The following is an 11,573-nucleotide window of genomic DNA, read 5'->3' as shown; positions in this document are numbered from 1 at the left end:
CACTTTTAAATCAAATCAAATCAAAATTTATTTACCATCCAACACTACAGATGGAAGAATCGTAGAAAAAAGCTGCCCTTGGGCAGCTTGACGAGTCTACAATCCTAATTATTGACAGGGAGGCAACATAAGAGTTTATACAATTTTAAAAAACAAGCACATCAAGGAAGCACCCGAGAATACACGAAACAGCAATATGTATACATAATGAAACTTAAACCATGTTATTCAAAAACAAATTATGTAGTTCACGACGTGAAAAAGAAAACAAAACGAGGTTCATGTGGATATACCTATTTATAACAGATGAAAGTTTGTACTGAAGGCGTTCCCTACCAAGATTTAATCGAGGTGTTGGCACTGTCCATTCTTCGCCACGTCTTGTTGGATAGACTGATTCTTTTTTCCTTAGTTCTGCTAAATTTTTAAGATTTGTTACATTCTTCTTGATTTCTGTTTTAAAAGTATATTATAAAGGTTATGTGCTTTAATAACTCTGGAATGACAAAAGAAAGCTGCACTTGGATGTCGGAACGGTAAATTATATGCATTTCGGCGATATCTTTTTTGCATTAAATGAATACGTTCAAGGTTAGTCAATGTTGTAGTGCCCCACACCAACTGGCAATAGTTTAAATGCGAGTTGAATATTGAATTGTATACCAGCATCTTAGTTGTTGTGGGAAGTATGTATTTTAGACGGCCTATAACACCACTGATTTGAGCTATTTTTTTTTCAAAATATAATTGACATGATAATCCCATGATATACTGGCAGAAAATATGACCCCAAGGCTTTTAAACTGCTCAACAATTTCTACAGCCCGCGAGTTTAATATAATAATATCGTACGGTGGGATAACTTTATTTTTCGGCCTAAATATGACAGCTTTGGTCTTACTCTCGTTTATTTGCATCAGATTAACTGCAGACCAGACCTCAAGAGCTTTCATTGTGGCATTACATTGTTTGATAAGTTGACGAACATTTTCACCCGAAAAAAAAAACGCTCGTTTTGTCGTCATAGATGAAAAACTTTGTATTATCGCTAATGTTGACAATATCGTTTAGGTAGATATTGAAGAGTAGAGGCCCTAGCGTACTGCCTTGGGGGACACCGCAGAAAAGCGGCTTCGGTTCAGACCGTAAACCATTTATGTACACCACTTGCTGTCTAAACGACAAATAACTTAACAATGAGAGCGCTTTTCCTCGGATACCATAGTAGTGTAATTTATTTAGTAAGATTTTATGATTTACCAGGTCAAAAGCCTTTGAGAAGTCCACAAATACACCAATGACAATAGCTTTGTTTCAAGTTGCTTTATTATATATTCCTTTTGTTGGAGTAATGCAAGTTCAGTTGATTTGCTCTTGCAGAAGTCAAACTGAAATGGTGTTAGCAAGTTAAATTTATGGATGAAATTTTACATTCTTAGATGGAGCATTTTCTCAAATGCTTTCGAAAACACTGGCAAAATAGAGATTGTTCTGTAGTTGGCGAGGGCGTTGCGATCTCCTTTTTTGTAAAGAACAACAACTTTTGCTAATTGCATTTTTTCCGGAAAAACTGCAGTTTCTAAACAGATGTTAAAGATATGAGCAAGTATGGGAGCAATTATGTCAACTACATGCTTGACTGGCCGTATTTGGATATCATCAATGTCACAACTACTGCTATTGTTAAGATTTGTTATCACCGACACTACTTCGTCTACCGTGACTGGGTGCGGAAAAATTGTTTCATCATTCTGAATTCGAACATATTTGCAAGCGTCAGATCCGGCAGCACATGTTAAAGCCCGGGTAGCCAAGCTCGTTAAAAAAGTATTGAATACATTAGCCAGTTCAACGCCAGAAACTTCCTTTCCATCAATATTCATTTCCACTTTCCATCAATATTCAACTGTCCCGCTGCAGAAGTGTATTTAATCTCGACCATAGTACACCATTTCGAGCATTCTTAACATCTAGAAGTGACACGTGATAGGCTGTTCGTGCAGACCTCAGTTTTTTAGTCAATTTATTCCTATATTTCTTAAATACCACAAGGTCCTCAACCTTCCGGCTGCTCAAAAATTTTCTATACAGCTTGTCTTCCATTTGTATTTCTCTGCGAAGCTCTGGCGTTACCCATGGCAGAGCCGGCACCGCGTCCAAAGGTTCCCACGATGGCTTGTGTCAGCAGAGAAACAGCACGGAAACTGTAAAAAGCAGGATTCCTCGATGAGCAGGTGTTCCCACGAGCTGCCGCCGCTGCCAAATGTAAAACAAAAAGTCAAATGGCGCCGATGGCATTCCTAATGCCATCGGCGCCATTTGAGATTATTTCCTACTACCTTTTAGGTGACTTTTTATGCTTCACTTGATCAATGTTGCCTGCCTAGTGATTGTTTAGTTGCCAGAATAGTGCCTGTCTTTAAACCGGTGAAAAGTGAAACGCTGGAAACTGCCGGCCTATTTCACCTATATGTACGTGCTGCAAGTTACTTGAGCACATAATAGCCCATCATATATCCAACTACCTTGGATGCGCCAACTTCTTTGTCGAATTTAAGCATGGATTTCATAAAAACGTGTCCACTATTCACAGCTATTGTCCGTAATTAATGACTTTTCTCTGGCTATTGATAATCCTGAACAAATAGATCAGATTTCCAAAGATTTATCTAAGGAATTAGATTGTGTGCCGCGCAGCTTGCTTATTGCGAGGCTAAAAGAAATCGGGAAGCAGGACAATCGCATCCGTTGGTTTTAAGCGTACCTACAGAATCGCAGACAATTTCTTGTGTGTGGTGGAATGACGTCTGTGTGTTTGCATGTTTTGTCCGATGTACCGCACGGACCAGTGCTGGGACCGCTTTTGTTTCTGATTTATATCAATGATATTGCTCAAAATGCTGATGAAAGTGTCACCTTGAAATTGTTTGCCGATGATTGTGTCATTTATTCCGTCATCAAAAATTATTCCTGTCAGCAACTACTGAATGCCAGTTTATGTAAACTCGTGGACTGGTGTGAACAAAGGGCAATGAATGTTTACAAAATTGGCGATCAATACATGAATGCAGTCACATTCGTTAAATACCTAGGCCTGACAATTGCTACCAATCTTAAGTTCGATACACATCTTAATTATATATGCTCGAAATCATACAGGAAATTATGCTACCTACGCAAGAAATTGAAAAGGTCCCCATCCAGCGTAAAACTTGTAGCGTATCGCACTATGATTCGATCAGTCCTAGAGTACGTCGCGGTTGTCTAGGATCCGTACCATGCAAAAAACATTGAGCAGGGGGAGCGCATCCAACGGCATGCAGCCCAGTTCGTCTCATCCGATTGCCGGCAACGTTCATCCGTTACTAATATGCTGAGGCAGCATAAGTTCAAACTCCTTCAGTTGCGCAGACAGATTGCCGGGTTAAAATTTTTGCACTTACAATATCATAACAAAACACGATTGTTACGCGAATCGTATTTACTTTCTGCACCACGAAGAACATCAAGCCTGAACCACACAGAACTGATAAGGCCACAAAATGCCAAGACTAAGCAGTTCCAGAAATCTTTTTTCCCATGCACAATCGAGCAATGGAATCGCTTGCTTGCTTGGGTTGTTGAATGTGCTAATATTAATATTTCTGAGCATTCTTTGCAAACGTACCTTTTGTAGCCCTGTCCTGCCTGGGCAGCACTGCTGGCTGCAGGATTGGGACATAAATAAATAAATAAAATATCCCAGTACAGTGGTCAGTTACAGCCCCAGAAAATTAGCTGAGCAATTATTAAAAAGTAATCGATTATAACTGCGCTGTTTTTCTCATTACAAAAGGCAGGGGAGTGCGTTAGTGCATGTATTGAAAAATGGTGCAGAAAATCCCAGCGATGGCAAGAAAAATACGGTGACGTCATAAAGCGGCCGCATGACTCATACAGCAAGACGAAAACCGCCATTTCAGACAATCATACGCAGGTCATTCATCTCTATATATCCTCTCCACTGCCCGGCCTCAAAGTGGTACCAGTTTTGCCGACATTTTTTCCAAAATTGTGGTGCAACCGTTTGTCGTACACCATTCCGAGTAGTCTAATACGATTTCTCAATGCACATAGCTTACTTGCGCTTGTCAACATTTCGTCTTTAAGCAAGTCTTCTTCTCCCGTTTCTTTCTTCGTTTTTTATTTTGGGCGGTTCTTTTGGACGCTGAACTTTCGCTCCTCCCAATTTTGTCATTCTGTGGATAACTGTCACGTAAATGAAAGACAACGCTGCCGCATGTGCAGTCTTCCGCGTGGGTGCAATTACCAGTCACCATACAACGCTAGCACAAGAAGTACTTTGATTTGGGCTAGTTGGTTCATATCTTGAAAGTAGTTCGGACGGCGCAAAACAACAAAGAAAAAGGAGACACGAACACAACAGGACGGGCGCCAACTTGCAACTGAAGTTTATTGCACCAGACCCCTACATTTTATGCATCACCCCAGCCATATCTCGCAAGCCTATCACACAACAAAACGAAATTGTCATCAAAAGTCCGAACACCGGAAGTAGGCGCAACTATTACAGACAGATATGCCTTCTGCACTATACACATGATAACATTTTCCTTATTTTATAAGTCTTAAGTTTAGAAGAGCGCGCAACCCACATGAAAGCAATCCATTCTCAAAAGAAAAACACACGCTTGAACAAGGCAACCAGAGCACAAACTCAACAATCCTGATTTAACACAATTTGTGATAATGAAAGACCAACAACAAACGCTGAAAACTTTGGTGGACATGAAAACTTAAACCTTCGGGGAAACTCCCCAGCGTCAAAGAACTATTTCTAGCGTCAAAATTTAAACCCATTGAGAAAACCTCCCAGCGTCAAAGATAAAATCTAAAGACAGCCTTCTAGAAAAGCCACCTCAGCGTCACTAATTGAAATTGAAGGCCTACTCACGCATGCGCTTCCAGCTTTCTTAATAAAAAAATGCCTCCACTACTTCCCGCTCAAATCCGTCTTTACCGCTCTTCAAAAAAACTGTTTTGCTCAATTCCGGACTACACCCTTTGCAAGTCTTGCAGTGGTCTGCAAGGAAACTTCCATGTTGTTGGCGCACATTCCGCATGTGTTCGCTGGCACGTTCATTAAAACATCGACCGGTTTGCCCTATGTACACAAGACCGCAGCTTAGAGGAATCTGATGTACCACTTGTGATCTGCATTTCGTCAACTGTTTTTGATGTTTAATAGGGCAAACCGGTCGTTTCTTCTTTGGTTTTGACATAGTGCAAATCTTTGACAACTTTGATGGGGCCGAGAACACAACCTGCACCTGATGTTTGCTTGCGACTTTTTTAATGCCATGGGAAACCTTATGCATGTAGGGAATCACAGGGACGGATTTTTTTTCTTGCTTCTAAAAGTTTCTCATCCCGAGGCTGCTTCAATCTCTGAACTAACATTTCAGAAACAGCCAAAATCAAATGGGGCGGGTAACCGGCTTCATGCAATCTCTGAATTTGGGCAGCAAAGCTCGATGACATCCTGTGATGGCACGACTTTCTTAAAGCACTCAGAAGGGAATTGACGATTATTGCTCTTTTTACGAGTTTTGAATGAGCACTATCAAGAAGAAGTCTTGGAGAAAGGCCCAAAGTTCTGCTTCCCGGTTCATGCCAAGCGGCAGGAGTTGCTGGGCATGGTTAGAAGGGTGGCCGGCCATGCGACGGAGCGTGGAAAAGAGAGGATTATAGATGACGGTGTCGCCTGCCTGACGAGGTGCGTGGGGGCTAAACCCCCGAAAAACCCGCCTCTTGAAAAGGTGTCCAATGCCCTCAAAGAAAAAGGTCTCCTGGCGCTCCAAGCAGACAAAGATGGTGGTTTTGCTGTCCTACCCGTGGGTTTGTTCCAACAAAAGGCGGTTGCAGCCATCAACAAAAACTTCAAACTGGTCAAGTTCAACGCACGAACCAGAAAACGACAAGCACTCAAAATCTTGGATGACTTGCACCTGGATGCCATCAAGAAGCGAGCAAAAGATGAAGAGAGGGGCTTCCTCGAAATATTCTTCACGGTCAAAACCCACAAACCTGGAATGCCACTAAGATCCATCATATCGGAAAAAGGGACATGGCAATGCGTTGTCAGTCGCTACCTTCAGAAGCACCTCGGTTCTTTGGTGGAAGATGATCCTTTCATGGTTCGCAGTTCTTCGTACGTCGTGCAGCAACTGAACGTTTTGCCCTTCCTCGAATACACTGGTTTCTCCGTTGATATTGAAGATTTATACTACTCTGTTCCTCATCATGGACTCCTAAGCGCGGTCAGAGAAAAGATCATCACAACAGGTGAAGTTCAATTTCAAAATGCAGCTGGGATTAGCAGTGACAGTTTTGTAGCCTTATTAGAATTTTACTTAGGCTCGACAGCCATTTCATTTGAAGGTAGCTTCTTTGTCCAGGAAAAAGGTGTATGCATAGGGTCTTCAGTGGCACCTGTACTCTGTGATATTTTCTTGTCAGCTGTTGGGAACCAAATTAAAAGTCATCTTATAGACCCACGTGTAGTATCCATTTTTAGATATGTGGACGATTTTTTGGTTATCATGAAGAATGTTCATGAGTCCGATCTAGCTTCGGCGGCAGAAAGTGTGTTATCAGTCTTCACCAATAACAGCCAGGGCCTCAAGTTCACGTGGGACTTACCAGTGAATCGTGAACTGCAGTTTTTATACGTTAGATTGGTTTTCATGAAGGATCACCTATGCTGGGCATACAATCCCAGATCAATTAAAGGGCTGTTGCCGTTTGATAGTGCTCATTCAAAACTCGTAAAAAGAGCAATAATCGTCAATTCCCTTCTGAGTGCTTTATGAAAGTCGTGCCATCACAGGATGTCATCGAGCTTTGCTGCCCAAATTCAGAGATTGCATGAAGCCGGCTACCCGCCCCATTTGATTTTGGCTGTTTCTGAAATGTTAGTTCAGAGATTGAAGCAGCCTCGGGATGAGAAACTTTTAGAAGCAAGAAAAAAATCAGTCCCTGTGATTCCCTATGCCACGTATCATTGCAGTGTTTGTTCGTTCACGCTCAAGGCAGCAGGAAAGGGTCGTTATCACTTTTGTTCGTGGCGCGAGAAGCGACCAGACTAATCTCGATTGTTCGCAGCCATGAAAGGCTGCATCTAGGTTTTTCCAGATTACCGTAGATGTTCTTGACCTGTTATCTGGAAGTTTCCTTGCCGGCTTTAAATTGAGCGATGCCGCGAGCGGTGGACATTCGTAATCGACGATTGACGAGCACGCTTGTTGCTTACGCCGCCACTGAGTGATTCAGTTCTTTTGCGGGCGCAAGTCAGCCCAAATAAAGAGCTTCGTTTGAAAGTATTTCTGGTGTCTTCCTGACCACTGGACTGCCGTCACTACAACGTGACATCTGGTGGAGGTGCGGGGTAGCCTCCCATGTTCCGGACACCCCCTACAAGTCGAGACGCCAGCCCTTTGAGTCATCTACCGCAGGACCTGAGTCCAGTCCACCGCGCAAGCCGACGTCTGCTAGGAGACGCACCTGAGTTCGGGATTCTGCCTGACCCTACCCGGAAACGAAAGCCAGCAGGAACGTCCACCATGAGCTTGCCCCAGCCGACGGCTCCAATCATTCTTCACCAGCCCCGGGTGCCACCAACCTTCGACGCTTCGCCTGGCGCCGACCCTGAAGAATGGCTGGAACAGTTCGACCGTGTGGCTGTCTTCAACAACTGGGACGACGCCAGGAAATTTAGATACGTCTTCTTTGCCCTGGAGGGACCAGCAAGAGTCTGGTTCGAGAATGAGGAAGCCAGCCTTGCCAACTGGGAAACCTTCAAGGAACAGCTTCTGAAGACCTTCACAAACGTCGTGCGAAAGGAGAGAGCCCAGCAGCTGCTACAGTCTCGCATACAACACCCAAACGAGACCGTTGCAGTGTATACTGAGGAGATGAAGCGTCTCTTCCGGCGTGCCGACATGAACATGAAGGAAGAAGAGAAGGTGAAGTTGCTTATGCGAGGAGTTAAAGAGCAACTATTTGCCGGCCTCGTTCGCAACCCACCGAAAACCGTCGCTGAATTCGTAGAAGAGGCATCCACAATGGAGAAAACTCTCGACGCCCGAGCCCGCCAGTATGACTGCCAGCAGAGCGCTTTTTGTCAGCAAGCTGCATGGACACCGCTAACAATGATAACCTGCGGGAGGTTATACGTGAAGTTGTGCGAGAGGAGCTCCGACGGTTGCTGCCAACGGGAACGCAGCCGCAACTTTCATCGCTCACTGACGTCATCCGGGACGAGGTTCAACAGGCCTTGGGTGTGACGCCGACACCCACGCAGCCTCTGCAGCCCCCAGCCATGACTTACGCCGCAGCTGTGCGCCGTCCTGCACCTCGACGACGGGACCCAAGCCCCTATCGCCCTCAGCCAGCTGCGTTGGACCGCCGCCCACTCGCCCCAACCCGCCCGTCCTACGAGCGACGCGCGCAGCCGAGGAAATGCGACGAGTGGAGAACTCCCGACCAGCGCCGCCCACTATGCTTCCACTGTGGCGAAGCCGGTCACGTCCTCCGGCACTGCCCATACAGAAGACTGGGCATCCGAGGGTTCTCTTACGACGCTCCACGACCCCGACCCGGCCAGCGACCAGCCGAAATCGAGGAGTTTTTACGTCGGGAAGAATACTCATCGCCGAGCCGCCTATCACGTTCCCCGTCGCCATCGTCCCCGCGCTTTGTTTCTCCTAGCCGAGGTTACGCCGTGCGTGGACGCTCCCCCAGCCCACGAAGGTTAAACTAAATAAAGCAGCCTCTGGAGGTGAGGTTGCTTCTAAGCGCAATGACAAAGATCCTCCATCGACGAGTACTCAAGACCATGCCTCAACTACGACGACAACACCGACGACGACAACACCGACGACGACAACGCCGACGACGCCGACACCGACGACGACGCGGCCAGACTTGAAGCTTTTACCGCTGCCCAGTGAAGTAACGTCGCAGTACGCCCACCGCAGCCTCACTACTCGACGAAGCCGAGATCGGACACCGAAGACAACGTACAATACCAGAACGCGAACAAGTGACCTTGAAGTTACGGTCGACGGTCACGCGGTTACTGCCTTGGTGGACACGGGAGCTGACTACTCTGTCATGAGTGGCCCACTCGCTGTCCGACTCAGGAAGGTGACAACAACCTGGGATGGCCCGCTGATCCGCACCGCAGGTGGCAACCTGATTACGCCGTCAGGACGCTGCACCGCGAGAGTTACTGTAAATGGGAGAACCTATGCGACAACCTTCCTGATCCTACAGAAATGCTCGAGAGACGTGATTTTGGGAATGGACTTCCTGAACGAACATCGGGCGATCATCGACCTTCGATCTAAGTCGATCAAGCTTTCCACGGAAAAAGCCATACCTGTTGCGACGAGCGCAACTCATCACGTTGCCTTAAACGTCCTCGATGAAGCATTGAGCGTGCCGCCCCGATCAAGTGTTCTCGTCGGCATAGGTACTGGAGACATCGAAAATGCCGAAGGTGTTATCGAGGGGAACACCCAGTTACTCCTGGATCGAGGATTGGGCGTCGCGAGGGGAGTCGCCGAAATCCGAAATGGCCGAGCCCAGGTGTTGCTAACCAACTTCACCGAAGAATACCGGCATCTAAACAAAGGTACGACGATCGCTTTCCTCGACGAGCTGGCAGACATCAGAGACGTATTTGCCCTACCCGAGCAACCTGCAGAACTATCTGAACAAGGCCATCAACCCACGTTCGACATCAACCCAGCATTACCCCGGAGCAGACAAGACCAAATACGCAGTCTTCTTCAAACGTACACCGATTGCTTATCATCAGCATCGAATGTGCGACGAACCCGGCTTGCCAAGCACCGCATTGTCACAGACGAACACGCACGACCACTGCGACAGAGCCCCTACCGCGTATCGCCGTTAGAACGCCAAGCTATCCGCAAGCAAGTTGAGGAAATGCTTCGTGACGACGTCATCCAGCCATCGAGGAGCCCCTGGGCAGCACCGGTCGTCCTAGTGAAAAAGAAAGACGGCACCCTTCGCTTTTGCGTCGATTACCGCCGCCTGAACAACATTACGAAGAAGGATGTCTACCCCCTCCCCCGCATCGACGATACACTGGACCGGCTGTGCAACGCTAAGTACTTCTCATCGATGGACCTGAAGAGCGGCTACTGGCAAATTGAAGTCGACGAAAGAGATCGCGAGAAGACTGCGTTCATCACGCCAGACGGACTCTTCGAGTTCAAGGTGATGCCATTCGGCCTCTGCTCTGCCCCAGCGACGTTCCAGCGAGTAATGGATACGGTGCTCGCAGGCTTGAAATGGCAGATTTGCCTAGTCTACTTAGATGACGTTGTTGTCTTCTCCTCAAGCTTTGAAGACCACCTCAGAAGGCTTCGGATAGTGCTGGAAACGATCAAGTCTTCAGGCCTGACACTGAAACGAGAGAAGTGCCACTTCGCTTACGAGGAGCTGCTGTTCCTTGGTCACGTCGTAAGCAAGGATGGAGTTCGCCCAGACCCCAAGAAGACGGCTGCGATCGCAGAGTTTCCACAGCCTAATGACAAGAAGGCTATACGCAGATTCCTTGGATTATGCGCTTATTACCGGCGATTCGTCAAGAACTTTTCGCGCATCGCTGAACCTTTGACCCAACTTACCAAGGCTGACGTGCCTTTTAAATGGGAAAGGCCGCAAGAGGAAGCTTTCAACGAACTGAAGCGCCGCTTACAGTCCCCTCCTGTGCTCGGGCACTTTGATGAAAACGCCGAAACCGAAGTTCATACCGATGCAAGCAGTGTGGGCTTAGGAGCGGTCCTCGTTCAGAAAAATGGCAGACAGGAGAAGGTTATCGCGTACGCTAGCCGTTCACTGTCGAAAGCCGAGGCCAACTACTCGACCACCGAGAAAGAATGTCTCGCCATTATTTGGGCCACGTCGAAATTTCGCCCCTACCTGTACGGACGACCATTCAAGGTTGTGAGCGATCACCATGCTCTGTGCTGGCTAGCCAATTTGAAAGATCCCTCCGGCCGCCTTGCTCGTTGGAGCCTGCGCCTTCAAGAATTCGACATAACTGTAGTCTACAAATCTGGCCGCAAGCATTCCGATGCAGACTGCTTGTCGCGAGCCCCCGTCGACGCAGCACCGGAAGAGGAAGACGACGACGCTTTCTTAGGACCGGTAAGCGCGAGCAGTTTCGCGCAGCAGCAGCGCTCGGATCCTGAGTTGCAAAGCCTAGTTGATTACCTGCAAGGCAAGACCGTATCGCTTCCCCGAGGGTTCAAGCGCCAACTGTCGTCCTTCGTCCTTCACAATAATGTCCTTCTGAAGAAGAACTTCGCGCCCAACAGGACAGTGCATCTTCTTGTCGTGCCCAAAAATCTCAGGCAAGAAATTATGCAGGCATGTCATGATGAGCCGACTGCAGGGCATCTCGGGATTGCTCGCACGTTGCACCGCATCCAGGAGAAGTACTATTGGCCGCGGCTAGCTACCGACGTTTCGCATTA

Source organism: Amblyomma mixtum, chromosome 1 (assembly GCF_055824585.1).
Source record: "Amblyomma mixtum isolate Tamu chromosome 1, ASM5582458v1, whole genome shotgun sequence".
NCBI lineage: Eukaryota > Metazoa > Arthropoda > Arachnida > Ixodida > Ixodidae > Amblyomma > Amblyomma mixtum.
This window is presented reverse-complemented; position numbering follows the sequence as displayed.